Genomic DNA, 19827 nt, shown 5'->3' with positions numbered 1-19827 from the left:
CCTTTAATTCTCTGCTCTTCTTACTTGATCTTCAGCAAGTCAAAAGCTTATGCCCAAGAAAAAACATCCATCCCCACAATGACTTTAAGAGCCAAGCATGCCATTTAAAAAGGATAGCTATGCATGCAATGGTAAATGACTTTATATACTGAGAAAAAAACATTGGGAAGCAATAGATGAACCAGCATAGTGAATATCTTGGTATTTCAGACAGTGTTGCTTAGTCCATTACACAGGTTTATTGCCAATCTTTATGGGGCTTACAGAGATCTCACCACTAACATGATAACCATCATTAAGCCAAGGCTTATGCAGTAAGTAGTTTAAGTGGAATAATATTAATATTATTGATATTAATATTTCTTGCAGCAAATACAGCAGTTATAATCCATGTTAGAATTTTTGCTTTATTGTGATGCCAGCAGCAAAGCAAGTATGGATTTACGTGTTTAGATAATTTCTTCTGAGCAAACGACAGCAGGAGAAACTGCATTACAGCTTTTGACTTTGCTTTCCCTTATTGCACATTATCTTTTGCCATGTTTATCACTGCAGATTTCACAGGCAGGATGGCTAAGGCACTAGCCCAGGACTCAAGGTCCGAGTTCAAAGCTATGGCCTCTCAGAGACTTGTCCTGATGCCCCAGGCTGCTCTTCACTGTAAGCTGTAGATGGCTAAACCCCACTACCTCTGTTTCAAAAGGAAAACACCATCACATACCTGAATGTTTTGAAAATATTAGTAGATACAGAGAGGTAGAAGTGGATTTTGTATGCCACTATCACATAATTGGGAACTTCAATGCCCTTGTGCAGATTTATGGTGTTTCACTGTCCAGTCTGATGACGTGTAATGTCTATCCACTCCTCCAGGCCAGGGGCCACAAGACCTGCAGTGAGGCAGCTGCACAATTTTTAGTCTCTGAAAGTCCTGTTGGTCTGTGAAGAGGAGTTGAGCAAAATGAAAGTTTGTAAATAAAAGAAGTGACTAAAACTGCTCCAGACAGCTGCTATAGGAGGTAGCAGGTGGTGAACCTACCCAGAGGCCCCAAGAAACATTAATATTTAAAAGGTCTTACATTTCACCAACCTCAGATAAATGTGCAGCACTATCTGTTGCCTTAAGGGGGTGTGAGGCATAGAAATCAGAATGAATGAATTAGAAAAGGGCCTTCTCTTCTTCATAAGAGAAATGGTTTTCTTATGGCACATCCCCAGACCTGTTTTCTATTGTCCCCATCTCATCAATATTGACACAGAGCCTACCAGGCTCCTGGAAACCTTCCCCACCACCAGCATTTGTACAGGTCACAGCAAGACAAATAAATTCAGGTAAGTTCTTCAAAACAATAAATAAATAAATAAATAAATAAATAAATAAAGTAAGTAAGCCTCAAATCTGTCCAGGCTGGTTCTGTTGCATGAGGCTATCATGATAATTTTGGGAGTTGGCTGTCATCTTGTCACAGCAGTTTCAGTGGTGACACAGTTTCACAGCCTGCTGCTTTCACAGAACTATGTGTCTGTAGCCATCACCATATTTTGCAGTTTAAGCATGTGCCACCCAATTCTTTGTCCCGTTCTGGGCATTGCTTATAACCAGAAAGTGTGATCCTACTCTGTGAAACCCACATAAGCTCTACTGCTAAGACAAGCTTTGGCAATTGAAAAAAAAATAAAATTTAATTAAAAAAAAAAAATCAAGTTTGCCCTTTTACCAATTAGCATTGCTATCTTTAGAATTAAATACACATCTCCACCCAGTTTGGGTAAAAGCTCATACAATGGTATTTTAATATTAAATCTTCCAGTCTTCTAGGTTTACATGCTGGTCTTTTGTCTTCTTTGGCAGGAAAAGAAGAGATATATTGTGGTTGGGCTTTTCTTTTCTTTTTTTTTTTTTTTTTTTTTTTGCTTTTACTGTTGGAGCTAGTCAAGTGCTGCATTGATGGGAATAATGTTTATTAACCTGCCACTCAAAAAGACATTGAAAGATTAATTATGAAGTTTTGTTCAGTGTATTACGAATAACCGTGTTTAAAAACCAGATTTGCTGCACAAGTATGTCGTTCTAGACAGACACTAAGCATTTAAAATTAAACAGCTTTTCTAGAAAAAATATATCTTCCACAGGAAAAGTGCTAGTAGGTTTCAGTGTTTCCTACCTTAAAGGCTTTAAATCTTATTCAGCAGTAGAAAATGGCATTTTTATAACATGGAAAATTATTTTCTTTTTTTATTATTAGAACAATTAGTTCTAGTTATGCTTGCACTTATGTCTTACACAATAGTATGCTATAAATTGTATGGTATTTTGTATGATATATGAACGCTCTGTAAAATTAAAAAAAAAAAACACACACACAACTGTGGCATGAGTTTGAAATGACATCAGCAATTATGAGAATACTACTAATGAGCTAAGCAGTGGTTTGAGAACACTGTATTTGTACCAGGTTCTATATCCTTATAACTGCCAAGTCACTGTCTTAAAGAACACAAGAAAATGCTGTCTGTAAAATTAACTAACTTTTTTTCTAGAATGCAAATTCCTGGAATCTTATAACTATATGATGCTAATTTCTGATTGGCCACCAGTGCTTAATAATCACCATGACTTTTTCCCATTTTGTTTTTAATAACCTCAGTTCAAGCAGGATATATTCTGATGCATTTAAACACTTGGACATGGCACTAATTTCTCTTACGAGACACTTTAAAGCTACATCAAAACCAGCATGACTTATAGTCTGTACAGAAAAAACATTTTGTCACAAAATTGTCTAACATCTTAATACAGTCTGTAGATAGTGGTTATGTTCCTGTCTCCCTGAAGATCATATCTGTCCAAGAGTGTAAACACACAGTTTTTGTCCTTGTAGATGTTCACCATGGAATCACCATGGGCAGGGACACCTCCCACCAGACCAGGTTGCTCAAAGCCCCATCCAGCTTGGCCTTGAAAACCTCATGGGATGGGGCATCCACAGCTTTTCTGGGCATCCCAGCAGTGCAATCTAGCAGGTGAGGAGAGAAAAAAAAAAAAAAAAAAAGAGATCTTGAGCACAGATTTCAATGTGCATTCACTGTGAGAATTCTGTTAGAGGTCTGAAAGGTTGGTTGAAGCCATCAGAGGCCTCTCAGATATGAGCACAGTTGGTCTGTTATGACTGCAATTTCTGTTGCAGTTACAGCTGCACATTGCAAACACAGGTGGGACTCAGCTGCCCAGGCTAAGTGTGAAACCATATTTTCTGCTGATATTTACCTTGATTTCAACTGTGAGTTGCTGGAGTTCAGCCCAATAGACGTAGGTAGATTCCATTCAGGGCAGGGCAGGGCTTCAATCTGCTGCACAAAATTATCACCTTGGGGAAAGACTGAAAAGAGAAGAATGAGCCAGAAACTCCAGAGAAAAGGAGCAGCTGCAGAAGCCACAGGCCTTTCTGCTTCAGGTCTCTTCTTGTCAAATTTTGGCTTCTCAGTCAAGTCTGATCTTCAAGCACCTCCAGGGTTAGGCAGCACCTTTGCTAGGTGAATGCCAGTCACTTTACCAGGGGTAATTCTGAATCTTCAGAATTAACTTAAAAGTTCTCCAGTTCATAGCATGCTATGGATTATACCAAAAACACACAGATACACACAAAGAGTGCCTGCAATTCTGGGAGAACACAGTCATTACCTTATGCCTACTGTCATAGTTGCAAGAATTCATGTTTGGATAGAAGACTGATAAAATCACCATTTGAGGGGATTAATTAAAGCTATCCTTCCCTCTTCTGCCCTGAGAAGATTCAGCCAATTGCCTGAGACGTGTAAGAGTTATGCCAGCTAAGCTGCACATGCCCAGCTTCAATCAGCAGTAAAATATACCAGTACTTGTACAGACAACCATGAGGGTACCTGGGAAGGCACCAGGGTCAGGGAATGGGGTGGCAGAGTGTAACATCAAGGCCATGGAAAGAAGCCGAGGTGATACAAAGAGAAGGTGAGTAGCATTTAGGGCATACACAGCACAAATCCTTTGAGAAATCAGGCTTCAAGGATCATGGTATGACCTGTTGAATTATGCTGCACACATAAGCAAAGACAGTGGGAAGGGACTCATAATACATACATGCTTTGTGGTACACTGATGCAATAGAAACACATTTAAATTTGTGCCATATTAAAAAGAAGTGACACTATGAATACTGATCAAAGCACAACATCATGCCATCCTATGGAAATAGTCTTGGTCTAGACAGTCTGAGCAGACTCAGCTCATTAAAGAAGACACCACCCTCAGCCAAGAATTTAATGAGGACTTTCACAACACCCAGGCAAACATCCTAACTGGAACATATAAATGTCTGCATTGATAGCAAACAGTGCTCTGTTCTCTGCAACTGGAAGTGGATTTTATCTTCAAAATTAGCAAGAAATCAGGGTCTCTGAAGCATGATTTTTATTAAATTTTTCTACCAGACTGTGAGCTCCCAATCACTGTACTTTTGTTGACTAGAGAAGACATATATTGAACGCCAAGTGAGAAGAACCACTGACCTCAATCAAAGTAGAAGCCCAACAGTTATTTTGCATCAAAGTTTGCTTATCCAGAAGCCGACCATTAAATCAGACAAGCATCAGCAGCATAGTGTTGTCCCCCAACAGACTGCTAAGAAATTGAGGATCTCCACCAAGGATACAGTACACAATGTCATGTCATTTGCAAACAAAGTTTACACATGGTCTGGATATAGATCAGAGTCCATTATTTCAGCAACCTGATCCCAGAAAGATTTAAGAAGAGCTTTAGTATATAAAGGAGTTAAAAGTTTGGCACCTCATCCATATCATCTAACACTGCCAAACTTTAATATATCACTTAAGATTTAAAGGACTACTCCCTCTTCCCCCTCCCTTAAGGTGCCTTTAAGTAACTTGTTCAAGAGAACTTTATATTTTTCCTCTTTCAAGCTGTTTAATTTGAGGAGTATGTAACCAGAGTCAAAAAATATCAGGCAAACAATGGCTAATAAGCTAAAATGTTACGAAATTCCAAACGTTAGTATAGCTCTACTAAAACTAACCTCTGTGGAGCTTGCTGCTTCTTATTGGCATATTGACATACATGTAATTCAAAATATTATAGTTTCCTGAAATCTGGACAAACTCTTATCTATATAATTTTTGCATTTTCTGTAGTAAAACAGTGGACCTGGCAACTTTAAAAAAGCTCTTTCTGAATACAAATTTTGCATCCAACTTCAGTTTTCAAAGGAGAGCCATCATCCCAACCAGGTTTCCCTGACAATGGTTTGGCTTGATAGTTGAATGTTTCAAACAAAGCAGATGGTTGTGTGTTTTTTGTCTCCTCTCCCTTTCCCTTTCCTATTCAGCAATACCATAGAGCTGTTCTGTAGCATTATGGAAACATACTGTTAAAAATCCAGGCAGTCTTCATTAAAGAAAACCTTTATACTTTTGCATTCTGCAACCAGCTCTTCATTTGTCACTGTGGGCAACGGCCTTCCAGAATATTTTTTACTCATGATTAGACATTCAACAACCAAGTTGTTTCTTGCCTGCTCACTATAAACAACCTGTAATAACACAAATAATAGAATTAAGTCATAGCACTGTCTACAGAGGCGAAATGCAACCTAATATACATAGGTAGGCCAAATGACAGAGCTGAGTACCTGGCTTATACCCCATATAATGTAATACAAGTATCATGGAAAGCGAGAAGAGAAATATCTTATTCCACTGTTCACAATAACCACTTCCAATTTTCTCTATTGCATAGAAAGATCTCTTTCCATAGCCAAATTCCTGATTCTGAGAACTGTTTCTAGCACCTTGTCCATTGGGCCTAACGTGAATAGGATTAAAGAATTAGAAGGACAGGTTCAGAGCATGAAAAGGAGTAGGTATTCTCTTGCTTATACTATAAACTCAACATGGTGAAATCTAGCTGAGCTGAGTTATTGTTGGCCACTAAAAGGAGCAGTAAATGTGAAGGCTGTTCAGTGATATGTGGATCTGTCTAGGACTTGAAAAACATGTATTCACAGTATTACACCACTGTGGATGACCCTGGGCAAACCACTTACTCTTTGACCCTAGTGTTCTTACCTGCTACATGGGGAAAATGAACATCGTGTTACCCTACAGAAATATAAAAATAGGCTGATTGGGAATTTTATGTCTACTTAAGAGACTTTTCCCTATGAAATCTTTGATAATTAAAATGCCAATAGAGAACCCAGAAAAGCAAGATGAAATGTATCCCTATAGAATACGAACGTATTTCAGTTAAAAGTGTAAGCTATGCAAGACAACATCTCAGTAAAGCCAAGACAACCTGAACTACGTACAAAGGCCATTTGAGCTCCAACAAGTTGTTCTAGTCTCTCTCTTAAAAAGATGCTTACAGACATCCTTCCCAGGATGAAGAATTCTGGGAGGTGTCACTCACATTGCCTTTGGCTGACACCAAGTTGAGCTGGGCTCTACAAGAGTATGTAAACAGATTAGGGAAATTAAGATGGCTTGCAATTTATGTGTGCTGTTCCATAAACATTCCCTATAAATCCATCCCACCCATCATTTTACTGACCAGCAATTTCATGCACACCACATTTTTGGCATCTTCCTTCCTGAGACAGACTGACCCTCTGCTGCCTGTGTCTCATCTGTGCATCGCAGGGAGACATGCCAGCCTCTGGCTTCCAACACTGTCAGGCTGTGTTAGCCAATAAAACTTCATAAACTGAAGAGTGGTTTTCTCAGCTGGAAATAGTTGTATTGATAAACTACAGATTTTAAACTTAGAAACAAATATATGCAGGAGCCATTGTCATTCAGAGTGTATTCCTGGTATTCACTGACTTGCAAGCTAAGAAGATTTCTAATGTTTCAAAATATACTAAAATGCATCTATACTGAACTACAGTCCAGCTAAGCCCCTGAACTAAGAAATATTCCCAACCCATCTGTTCACGTCTTTCTCACACAATGAACAAAATGAAGCATAGCATGGCACTCCTGAGAAAATCAACTTTCTCTACAGCAACAAGATTGGTCTTCATTCAGAGTTTTGTCATGGTGGTCTGTCCGTTTAGAACTAGCAGCTTGTGTGATAGACAACTTGTAGCAAATCAGTTTCCCCTAGTTCGAATCAAATATTAGGGAAATATGTATTTTTAGTTTCTTAAAGAAATAAATGAGATGGTTGCATATTACATTATATTTAGTATTGTGGCCATTTACCCCCAGTAAATAACTTCCTAAACTATGGCGTATTTGAGTTTAGACAAAAACAAGATCACAGCCTGCTTTACTCAACGGTTTGTTTTTGTTTTGTTTTGTTTTCCAGCCTGGTGAGTATTTTCATTTTCTTTTGTAAAATAAATTTTAAACCTAATAAGACTAAACTCATAAAAAGACTCTATCTCATTAAAACATTTGAGACTACTACACTAATTTTCCTCAGACTTGGATTTTCTCCATTAAAGCTCAATGAAACACTGTCTGCCAGCTGCCTGCTCTGCAAGATCATGAACCAGTTGCACAGAGGCTGCTATACAAAGTGAAGAAAGCTTTTAATAAAACTCTGCAATGCACAGCTCTTTCAGCATCAGTAGGCGAGTAATCCCTCAGCTGGACCAGCTGAGAGCAAGATTTGTAAGCTGTACACCCAGTGGTATTGTTTGTTTGTACTGCAGTAACACTTAGAAGTACCAGCTAGGGAATAGGACCTGTTTTTCTAAATGCTGTATTTTCTCATGCATGAGGAAGAGAGGTACGTCTTTTGAGAAACAGCAGGAATTTATAGCCACACATCTTAATGCAGAAGAAACTAGAAGCAGAGATCCATAAATAAGAAGATTCTCACACCTCTTCTAAGTTGTCTATGCCTAACATCAAAAGCAATTGCAGAATTAAAACTGAAACAGAATGACAATGTACCACTAATTAGAAGGTTCCTTTTCCCAAGTAAGTTATTTCACGCAGAAAATCCCAACAGACTCTTTCAGTTTTCTCCTCATCTCTCTACATCAGCACACACATTATAGGTCCTACTTTGTTCACTGACTGTCATCAGAGGACTGAGCTGTAGCTTGTCAACACCTGTTGCAACCAGCACTGAAGCCTACCACCAAAAGGCTAAATGAGAATGTGATGGTCAGATTTCTGATGCTATTTAGTTAAGGTTCCTCTTGATTCACAGCTTATAAATGACTACAATCAACACAGGAAGTGAATGCTAATTGCACCACTGCCAGTAAAATGCTACAATACAAGTTGAGAATAGGACACCACAGGGAACATGTACAATAAAATAAGTTAAATCTGATGAACCCTAAGGTTTAACATTACAGGAAAAAAAATAAAAAAAAATAAAAAAAAATAAGGACGCCTACTAGCACACCTTGATCCCTTGATTTATGCCTGACTTAATGAGATGGCCTCATTATTCAGTTGCTTTTCTGAATAAATTTCCAGTGAATGAATTTGTCAAGATCTGGAACCCTGTTAATATAGAAATCCAAGCTCTATCAAATTCTTCCCTTCCACAGAACTCAAGCTCTTATTTTGAAAGTACACCATGAGCTGTAATTTTGTGCCTCACATTTGTATTTTCATGATTTTCACCTACATAGTTGCCAATTCCACAATTAGTATGATTCTTTGATTCTTACTGTCCGACTGATACACATATGAGGCATCAGACTGCAGGCTGAAAATAAAGGCAAGCCAGCCCATTTATTGACAAATAGACATAAAAGGAGCTGCACAGTGATGTGTTAAAATTTTTCAGATGAGAGACAGTTTGTAGCCCAGAGAAAGGTTCATAAACATCCTAAACCACTGCCCACCAATGCATTTCCCATAACCCACCTTATTACTTCTCACATTCAGCAAGCTTTAGAAGTTAGGTCCATGTAATTAATCCCATTTAAAGACCAGTCTAGTCAATTAATGAAACTAGGCTTCATGGGAACACCTCTGACTAAGGCAGGATTACAGCCCTGGGTTCCCCACTCCTCTATGTTGAGTCACACAACAGCTCTTCTACCCATACCCAGTAAGGTCTCTGTTGGGCAAGGACAGGGTTCCAGAAATGAGTCAGGCATCTGCCAGTGAGTACATTTAGCATAAAAGTGAGTCAAAAAAACAAACCGAACAACAACAACGATAACAAAAACAGGTTGGCCATTGGAATGAACAGAACCAAACTTTGGGTGCTTGATTTGGAGATCCTTAAAAAAATAAATAAAATAAAATAAAATAAAATAAAATAAAATAAAATAAAATAAAATAAAATAAAATAAAAAACACACTGTCTCAAAATCTGAGCATTTTAAATACTTTCAAGGTTTAGGAACACAAATCATCAAAAGCTTTAAAAAACAGGACTCATGGAAATTCACACATTTTTATATGTTAGGTTGGCAAGGGCTGCCTGTGATTTTCAGTTCTTTTGTAATCAGCTTTCCACTTCGACTTTCCTTGGGCCTTGTTGGTTTTACCTGAATCAAAGCAATGCTTGAATTCAAGTCATTCATCTTTTTTATACCTTTGTCCCCATACTTTGATATCATAACTGACACTTAAGTTTAGTTCTAAATATATACTGTCACATAGAAAGTCAAGCTAAAGAAATTGTGTATTAATACACAGTTTGGATGATTTGATATGAAACCTGGATAGTATGATACAAACATGATAATCTAATTATACAAGATTTCCTTTGCATTTTGCAAGAAAAAAAAAAAAAAAAAAAAAAAAAAAAGGACTTCAGTGATACATTTCATTTAAGTGTATCTTGTCACATTTTTGGTCTGAATATTTGTTATATATGATATTTAAACTGTATAGAAATTATGTATTTAAAAGGAAAGAAATCTTAACAGTTTGTTAGCCAATAGTCAAGATAAATGAAATCTCTTTTCACTGAGTACTTTCAGCACTAAGCTTATCAGATCACTACTGGCTAAACACTTGCAATACGGAGGGCCTCAGGCTACAAAGCAAAGTGTTTCCTGAAGTGATTAATGTCAGCCCAAGAGGAGAGAAAACAGTGTAACACTTAAAATTAGAATAGAAAATAACAAAATGAAACTCAGTTAGTTGCACTAATGCCAATGATGATGTATTTATGAGATAGCCTGAAGACATCAATAGCATGTCACACTACAAAACAAAGAAACAACAGGAAGAAAAAAAAAAAAAAAAAAAGAAAACAAAACAAAAGACACACAAAAAGCTAACCATTTGTACTAGGATGATAGGCAGATTATATCTATGTATTCTTGTGCTGCTCTTTTAGACCAAAAATACATTAATGATCACATTGAAATTAATGATCCAAATGTGTCTGTTGTACATGTAGTAAAGTCCAGAGAGCTATAACCAAGAATGAGCAGCCTACTGTAGTAACTTCATAAAGGCTTGTGTGATCCCTTCTTTTCCTTTCTTGATGACCTCAAAAAGAAAAGCAATATTTGCTTTTATTGAAAATAAATAGGGTTCTTATACTGAAACTCCTTGACCAGCAGATCCCGTCTGACTCCTGGTATATTAGCCAGCTCACACTGTGATACAAATCATGGCAGAACATCCCACTGTATTTCAGCAAGAATTGTGAAATTATATCACTATAAAATATTGCTCAGCAAAAGGCAGTTGATCTAGATTCTTAAGACAATTCACCAACTTTGCTGAAGACTTCAGAGAAGTTCTTTCAGGGCTCTATTTCTGTTCCTTATATTTAGACTGCATCTTGCCTCCACTCAGTGCAGCCTATCTTTTGGGAGCCAAGTCTGGAGACCTTTTCATAAACAACCTTTTGTCGGTTACCATGTACTACAACAAATCCCAAACGTTGCCTGAAGTTTTGCAGGAGCAAATGTTAATCCTCCATAGCAGTGACTGACATACTTGGAAAACAGATCCAGGGCTCCTGACCATCTTTAAAACAATGCAGTGTAATGCATCAGAAAAAGAAAGTAGTTTTAACTATATTTACTGATGTTAATTTCCAAAGTAACATCATCAAGAAGTTATGTTAGCAGTTTAGTGTGGACAATAGACACGATGACAGAAATAAATCTCCTGATAGTCCACACCAACAGTATTTTGATTTGTACTTCAGGTGGTCTTAGAGCATGAGATCCCTTTTGGATGAAACTAAACTAAAAACTACAATCTGAGAGCACTCTTACTACTGTTTAAGCAAAAATGGGTTTTCAGCTCACAGGACCAGAGTAGATCTTCTAAGAAGTGTAATATAAACACACAGACAAACAGATGGTTGATAAATGGATAGATAGTAGATATGTAAATAGACAACACAAAATGCACATAGTGTAGATGCTGATCTTCAGCACCAGATTATTTCAGTACATTCTATACATTTCATTGTGCCACTTACCAACCTAGTCATTTGAAGAGATCCTATATGCACATTTTAAAATATTTGAAAAAGTTATTCAGCTATATTTATTACTTAAATAACAGGAACAGTAGGATTTTTAACAAAGTTAACATTCTGTACAGAAGAAGGCTTCTGTCACATGCAAGGGCCTCACCAGAACCTATCAATTCATCTCTTGGAGATTTAAGACCTACATCAAGCATCTGGCAAGAGAACTCAGGCACCTATACGCAACTAGTTCAGCCTCTACAAAGTCCCATGGTAATTCCACATCTTTAGTCACCTTACCTCAATTTTTCTCCCACACAGCCACCAGCAACCATGTCCACAGATGCAAATCTCTGGCTGAGAGCTTCATTGGCAATGTCTGAAATAAAACACAACTAAAATCAGAGTTGGACCCTCTTCTTTTGCTCAGCACATGCATTCATCATACTGCACTCATCAGGACTCTCAAATAGGTATTAGAGCATAGTGAGACTCCGAACTGCCTGTCATCCCACTTTCTTTCTCCTCCTTTCTCTCATTCCTGCTTTTGTCCACTAGTTTCCAGTTCCTTGGCACTTTGTTGAGTCCCTCCCAAGCTGATTCACATTGCTAACCCAGTGGAGAACTGTTTAGTTTTTTTCTTTCTGGAGTGGGTGAGGGATGACTAAATTAATGTTCTACAGGGTGAGTGGACTAAACTGATTCTCAGGGACAAAAACAAAACAAGGACAGAAAGCGCATAGCCATAAGGGAGACAAAGAGGAAGAAAGTCCTCCTCCTTCCAGACACAAGTAGCCCTCACACTGAGTCACCTGTAACACTCAGCTTGAGTTCTATCAATATCTCACAACATCAACACACAAGGTATAGCCAAAAAGATTCTCTTCCTCTGTGAGTACATTGCCACAGAAAGGCCCTGGTAAGTCACAAGTTGCCTTCACTTCTCAGTACCTGTTACTCCCAGCAGAAGCCATTTCAATTAGCCCTCAGCTGAGCAGCATTCCCACCTCAATTATGTGCTTTCACTAACCCTTCCCTGTCCAGCACTGGTTTTGTGTACACTGTATCAGATGTATACCCTTCTATCATCTACACTTTATAATCATTTCCCTATTACACCACAGGGACCAAACCTAAATATTCCATTTAATGGATTAATTGACTTTACAGAGTATTGGAGCTGAAACACTTAATTATCATTAGGATATTTCTAGTACTAAGGACTCTTCACACACAGAGTGGTGAGACAATTGTTGTCAAGACAGCAGAGGGATTTTTGTGTTTCCTCCAATTACAAAATTAATGTTTTGTTGTATTTATCCATATTTGAAATATTAAGAAAATAGAATGATGAACTTATCATCAGCTCTGATGATCCTTTTCTAGCAGCTTTTGTACAACTCAGTTGGCTTGTTAACACTGGAAATACTTATCAATATAAACTGAATTTGAATACAGATGGATGCAGTCTCTTCCTGGACAGTCCAGTTCTCATATGAACATTTTTATTCTCATTTTAGTTTATGTTATTTTGGAAACATATTACCCTTTCAGTAATATGGTAATGGTTGGAAATAGGGGAAGTATTCCTTATACACTTATCACTACAGTAATTTAACAACGACAGTGTGATTAGTAAGATTTCCCAGTGCACACATCAAAGCCTAAGATGCCCTGGCAAGTTTCTCCTCTGGTACCATTCTGGAGTGGGACCAGTGCAGCAGAACCGCACATCTTCTTCTCAACACACCCGTCTGATACATCCAGCCCCACAGCTCCCAGATGCAGTAGCCCTGTGCTCAGCCTCAGGGAGCCCATGATCTGACCTCTTATGTCCATGTTGCCATTCCAGATAATCCTTGACTGACTAGGATGCCCTGCATACCAGGAATGACATAAGTTTTTCATAAAATCACAGAACAAGTCAAATAAATAAATAAATAAATAAAAACAACTGCAAGAGGAAAACAAGACAGACCCAGAGAGATGAAGCTGCAAACTGTGTAATGAGTAGGTCTATAGGGTCCTGGTTGAATGTTCACCCCATAACAATTACTTTTGATTGCTTCAAAACTTTTCCAACTCTTGGCTCTTGGTTTGGACACAAATTTCACACTACCTACAAATTTTGAAGTAGAAACCCTAGGTAAACATGCCTGAACCCTATAAAAAAATAGACTAATAAGGCTGTTATTTTTTTTTTTCCTGTTCAAAATTAACAGTACTTTGCAATCAAACAAGCCTTTTGTGCAGAGGTATCTAAGTATCCTGGTTAATTTAACACTATTGTAAATTGTCAATGTACAAACCCTGTTTGGGTGAGTAAATAACATTTTACAAAATTTCCTTGAATATGAAGCACTGCCAGAAGCAATTCCCTGGAATATTGTGCAGCATTCTGCTATCTCTGTTTGAAAGGGACATTGGAAAACTGAAGAAGCGGGAAAGAATCACAAATGTGTTAAAAAAATACAATTGTGAAAGGTTCCAACACAGTGTGAGAAATGCCGGATACTAAAGCACTTTTTAGTTGGTTGGAAAAAGCACTGCAAGAAACAATAGCTAAAAGGTGAAGCCAGATATTCTCAAAGAAGATATGTCTAAAAATGTGGACTAACTTCAACAAGCTATCAGTGAAAGAGTAAGATCCTCCTCTCTCTCTGCTTTGAAGTCAAGCCCAAAAGCCTTTCTGTAGAAACACTGGAAGACATTCGCCTCAGCCAAATGCCAGTGTGCAAGTAAAATGTAGTGGCCTGAGTATCACTCAGGGTTAGTTTAGAAATCCAGAGATCTGTCCCAGACTCCGCAGGACTATGACTGACATCAGCTAAATTAGAACTAGGATCAGGCTGCGTAAGTTCATTAACTTAGTGAAAAGAGACCTAATGAATAAGTAACTCCGCAAACACCCAGCACAATGATTTCTATTTGCACAATCAAAGGCCCCTCACTCCAGCTGCTTGTCAGGCAGCCGAAGCCTGTCATTCACCCCTTTGTACCTCTACCCATTGTTCAAAAACCCTTTTCTTCTGCGGAGCAACCCCTGATTTTGTTCTTATGGAGAAACCTTTAAGAGCTGCGAGAGAGAAAGGGAACCTTTAGCTCAAAACAAAGGGGGATAGAGCTTCTGCCAGCAGGAGGCTAACAAGCAAATGACAATTTCTATCTCCAGGGTCTGAGCACAATCTCTCCAGGCAGTGTCAAGCCCTGTGTCAGCTCGCTGCCCCGCCAGGCTTCCACAATGCCTCGGGATGCCTGTTTGGGAGAACAAAACCCTCCATCCCTTGGGAAATTGGCCCAGCCAGCTCCCAGGCCCAGCGCTGCCTCGAACAGGGCCTGCGGCATGGTGCCCCCCACACCGCTGGGCCCGGATAAAGCCGAGCTGCTGCTGTGTGCGAGCACCGATAAGGTGACAGAAGCAGAGACATGAGGCTCCATCGACCAATCTGTGTCCTGCCTTAACAGTCACTATATTGTAAAATATCGTGAAATAATCTGCGCCAGATGAAAACATGACTCGAATTTGTGCAGCACAAAACAAGCCCTGAGAAGAAAGGCCAGGGAGCTGCGTGGCTGCGCTGAGGCAGGCCACTTAGCACTGGGAAACTGAGCCAGCTGCAGGAGGCTCTTCCACTAAGCTTTCTAGGCAAGAGCTTTATATTAACTGGGAGGAGCGGAGAGAATCACTTCTCTGCAAAGCATCTCCGTTATAACCACCTAAAGAAAAGGCAGAAGGGTTCTTCTCCAGTTGTAAACAGATAAAGTTAAAAAAAAAACAAAAACAAAAACAACAACAAAAAAAAAACACTAGTTCAATCACAAGATGGAAGAACTGCACAGGAAGCACTTCTTACACACACACACACACACACACACACACATGCCCTATGGATGCATCACAGGTGAAAAAAGATCATACAGAGGTGAATGCACTGCACTTGATATAGCATGCCAGGACCTGGTTCAGAAGCGCGGGGAAAGGTCACAGTGCCAGTGACTCAGCACCCGTGGCATTCGGCACACTTTCTGAGAAACCATAATTCAGAGTCATTCCGAGTTGTCTTCTTCCAGACTTTTTCTGATGACACATACATTTTTTTCTGCCTGCTCCCTTTAATTTTTCAAATTCCTAGACAACCACATTTGTAACTACAGAGAATGGTTCTAGCATGAGTAATGAAGTGAGACCGTTTCACCAACTGTATATAAAATGTTGTTCTAGATGAAGCTTGAGTTCTGTGATAATGCAGTGTTGGGCAATCATCTCCTGTGAATAATGTTACTGGCTTCAAGGAAAGCATGAATTTTGCACAACTCATGTGAGAATGAGTCTCCTGTTAACTGCCAAGGGGATTGCAAGCTTTTATATTCAGACCTCAAACAGAGGGGAAAAAGAGACATCAAGAGATGCTATGGTCAGATTCATCAAAGTGAACCAAGCAAGAGTGTCTCCTTTACATGTTCTAACAACTGTACTCTTTATTTCCAAATGGTCTTTTAAGACATTCTTCACAATTGCTTTGATACAAATAATTTTCTTTCTGCTTCTGCAAGACAGCAAGTAAAATAATAGCTTTTTTTTTTTTTTTTTTTTTTTTTTTGGTGATAAGAGCATCTAAAAGGGCAAAAGCTGTTCTTTTTAGTGAAACTGACCTCTTAATGAGTAAAAACAAAAAGACCATTTATTGTAAGTGATCCTCTGCCAACAGCCCCCATGCCTGTTACCAATTTCAAACACTTTATGTTCCCCCTCCAGAAAAGCTTTGTACTGTTTCCCACTCATTAGAAGATGGCTATTGTAAATAGCACTTCCAACATTAATATTAAATACAGAAAGAAATACGTTCAAACCAGGTTATGGCTGTAAGGCAAACTGACAAAAGCCAGGAAATTCATAAGTTAAATTCAGTCTGCTCAGGCTGTTGTGAAAACAAACACGGTGGAGTTAGCAAGGTGCCCAGGGTCAGTGCAAAGTGCTCGTTTCCTGGCTTTTGTCAGCCAGTGTCAAAACATCAGCCTTACCTAAACACCAGATTTGCTGGTTTTAGAAATGGCCTTGCACTCGGAGACAAGGGAAAGAAGCAGGAGCCCTCCACTCACTGCTGGTGCCAAGCTGCTGGGAAGCTCTTCACCCACCCCAATCAGCTGTGTCCTCATGGCTGGGCTGGAGGCTCTGCAGTGAGGCTGTGTGATGCTGGGCCTCCACCTCATGATCATCACAAGCATTCCTGGGTAGGTGTATATGCTATTTTTTAAGGACGATGCTATGTGCTTGCCAGAGTGGCCATGGGACAAGAGGCTTGACAAGGTGGAAGGAGTGCTGGAGCTGGCCTCAGCACGCAGGCTCATGCTCTCTTTTCACTTTGATTTGTAGATGGCAGAAGGAAGAAGGCACACCTGTTTTTCCCTAGGAGGGACTTGGGCACATGCCATCTCTCACACTCAGGTGCAGCCCTTTCCTCGGCTGCAGCCCTGAGCACCCCCCAGGCAAGGGGCACCCACATAGCCCCAGGGACACAAAAGCAGCTCAAGGAGAAAAATGAAGAAAATGGAGAAAAATGTTTATTTCATTCTAATAATAAAATCATTTTCATGAATGCTAACTTTACAGTCAGTATTGTAGTTAGATTTTCCAATAGGAAAAAAAAGAATTTGGGGAGGAAGGTGGAACTTGCCTAGATTTTTATTTTTTGCTTGTGTTGGAATAGTTTTTCTTGTTCCTGTGTGGCTGTTTTTTTATAAGATCAGTGTGTTTCTTTACTTTTCTCTAGAAGAAGGTGGCAGTTAACCTCTGTGTTGCCCATGGGAGGGGAAGAAAAATAGCTAGGCCTAGATCCTTTTCTTTTAAGCAATGCATTGGGAAAATGTAGCAACATCTTAACTAGTATACTATTCAAATGGCTTCAAACCTCTGGCATTAAAAACACACTGTATGTAGTTGTATTTATACTGATGCCTGGCAGTTTAAGTAAATTGAAGAGAGGTTGAACTGAGCTGCAAGAAGGCTGTCAGTGCAGCTTTTTGGCCCAGTTCAGCTAACACACACCTTTTTCCAAACCAGTGCAGATTTCACTCAGAATACCCTCAGGACACAATAAATATTTAATTGTATGACAAATATTTTATCTGCCTCAGGAGCTGACAGGAATACAGGGGGTCAGCTGAATGCAAGCTGAGAGAAAACAGGTGAGTCAATGCCATACTGAAATGTTAACTTATTATTTCATGACGCCCAGCCTTTGAAGGAATACATCTTTTATAACCTAAGAGAATAAGGAGGAGGCTGCTTATGGAATTACAGGTTCCTAGCTTCTAATTAGAAGGAGAGTAATTGCAGTGTCATTTATAGAGGTCTTAATAATTTATTTCATTTTCAGGACAGGTACATTTATGCTGTATAGTTTTCACTCATACACATAAAAATTCAAAATATTTTTCTTCCCACTACACATTTCCCTCCACTTTAACCCTTTACATTATAGTAGATTTTGGCACCTTTCAAGCTGGGAAAAATAAATAACACAGGCTTTGAAAGTGGTAGAATATAAAATCTGAGCTTCCCTGAAATTTTGCTTTTTCTCTTTTTCTTATATAACCCATAATTCTTTGAAGTTATACTAACTTGAGCTGACTTCAGCTGTCACTTACCCATTTCATTTCTGTTTTTCAGCAAAATTCAATAAATAAATAAAACAATGACTCGTTCAGAAAACCACTAAAACAGCATAACTGTTTACTTATGGCCTGGAGGCTTGAGGGTGTTTTTTTCCCGTATTTTAGGTGAAAAAAAGAAATTCCCCTCTACTTTCGGCCCAGAGTCTAATTTAGAGACAGTATCATCTAGACATCAAAGTTGAGACTTCAATTAATTCCAGAGTTATTTATTTAAATACAAGTTTCGCATTGGCAAACTACCACTGAAAGGCCTCAAGAGGAACATGGAGGCAATGAGGGGAATTCCATTATTCCCACCCTGCAACCTCCCCTCCTGGGCATAGGACCAACATCAAGAAAATAAAACAGTCACCAAATATAGCACAATGGGCTTTTTCCTTCTTAATTACCTTTAAAATTCCCAGCCGAAGAAAAAGACCCCACACAGACTTTCTATGCCACGTATTAGCACTGGTTCATCTGAGTGATGAACCTCCGAAAATAAAGCTTCATAATGGAGCTGCTGACACAGCAAAGAGCAGCCCCGTACAACGAAATGGTTTCAGACCAGCCGATTCACTCCATCATTTTGAGGGGAGGCGTTTTCCCTTTGAAAGCCTCCCTTTTGTATTGCTCACACTCCTACACGCTGCTCCCTGCCAGACTATTTGCTATTCTTTGGAGGCTTCTGCAGCTTCCTACATCAGATGGAATTTACCTTCATGTAATTATTTGTTCTGGGAGCTTTGATCTCTACTTCCCTTGTAACTGCAATGTAGTCACACTTTGAACTACAAGAAAGTACCAATTTAAGGCTCTTGCAGCAAACATCATAATGGTTAATCCTAACAAAAAGGTGTTAATTGGTCTCCTGGTGATTCTAAGCCGCAGTCACAATAGGTTCTTATATTTGTTTACCACTGCTGTATTTCCTCCTTATCCCAGTAAAAGTGCATTAGATCTGATAACCTCTTAGGCAGGCTTCTCATTTTTCGGCTGATGTTACAAATTAAAGCAAAAATAAACATATATCCATACCAGTGGAACAGTTCTGGCCTGACCCGTTGTGATTACAGACTTAAAGCTTCAAAACAAGCTGTTTGAGGCTATGTACTCATGGGTAAGAAGTAAAAATTTAGATGACTCCAAAACTCTTTCTGAAGGACAATAGAGCTTCTGTACTAGATGAAAGCTGTTTTTTCATATAATACATTCACTCAAACCTTTGGCCCCGACAGAGATTTCATAGAGCTGGAGAGAAGCGTTATTCTATTTCATTTTTGGATCCATCTCCTACTCAGCAGTCCAAGAAATTTATACTGAAAAAAATGCTTAAGCTCAAACTAATGAAAATTGCTCATCATTTTGGACTGTGCTGTTGAGTTTTCAAGAGCTTTTTATTGTTAAATTGGCTGGTGTTACAATGCAGCCAGGATAGAAAACACCTTCCCAGCATAAAACCAAACTATGGTCTGTACTCCTTCAGGCAGGGCCATGTATTTTATTTGTCTGTATAGAACACGGTGTGCTTTTAAGCACTTGCTGTGCAAACACATTTATGGCATTACCCAATGGAAAATTAGGCTTGTTTGCTTTTTGTCTTACACAAATATAGTCCCTACTTTTAACATAACTGCTGAATTCTGGTCACCATAAAATATAATGTAACCATCTATTTAAAAAAAAAAAAATATATATATATATATATATATATATATATATATATATGAGCATTTGAGAAAAGGCACTGGAACCAA

The 19827-nt window shown here is 38.8% G+C and overlaps 1 long non-coding RNA gene across 1 annotated transcript; it reads right to left on the bottom strand.

Annotated features, from left to right (window-relative positions):
- Nucleotides 1–269: 269 nt before the first annotated feature.
- On the bottom strand, nt 270–12352 carry LOC101790009 (uncharacterized). Its single transcript, XR_001185971.5, has 4 exons — nt 12229–12352; nt 11717–11795; nt 3269–3380; nt 270–3017 (listed from the first exon to the last, which is right to left on the bottom strand). It is a non-coding gene; the product is annotated as an uncharacterized lncRNA (long non-coding RNA).
- Nucleotides 12353–19827: the final 7475 nt, after the last annotated feature.

This window comes from Anas platyrhynchos, chromosome Z (genome assembly GCF_047663525.1).
Source record: "Anas platyrhynchos isolate ZD024472 breed Pekin duck chromosome Z, IASCAAS_PekinDuck_T2T, whole genome shotgun sequence".
NCBI classification, from domain to species: Eukaryota; Metazoa; Chordata; class Aves; order Anseriformes; family Anatidae; genus Anas; species Anas platyrhynchos.
Note: the sequence above shows the minus strand (reverse complement) of the source record. Positions and strands in the feature narration are given on the sequence as shown.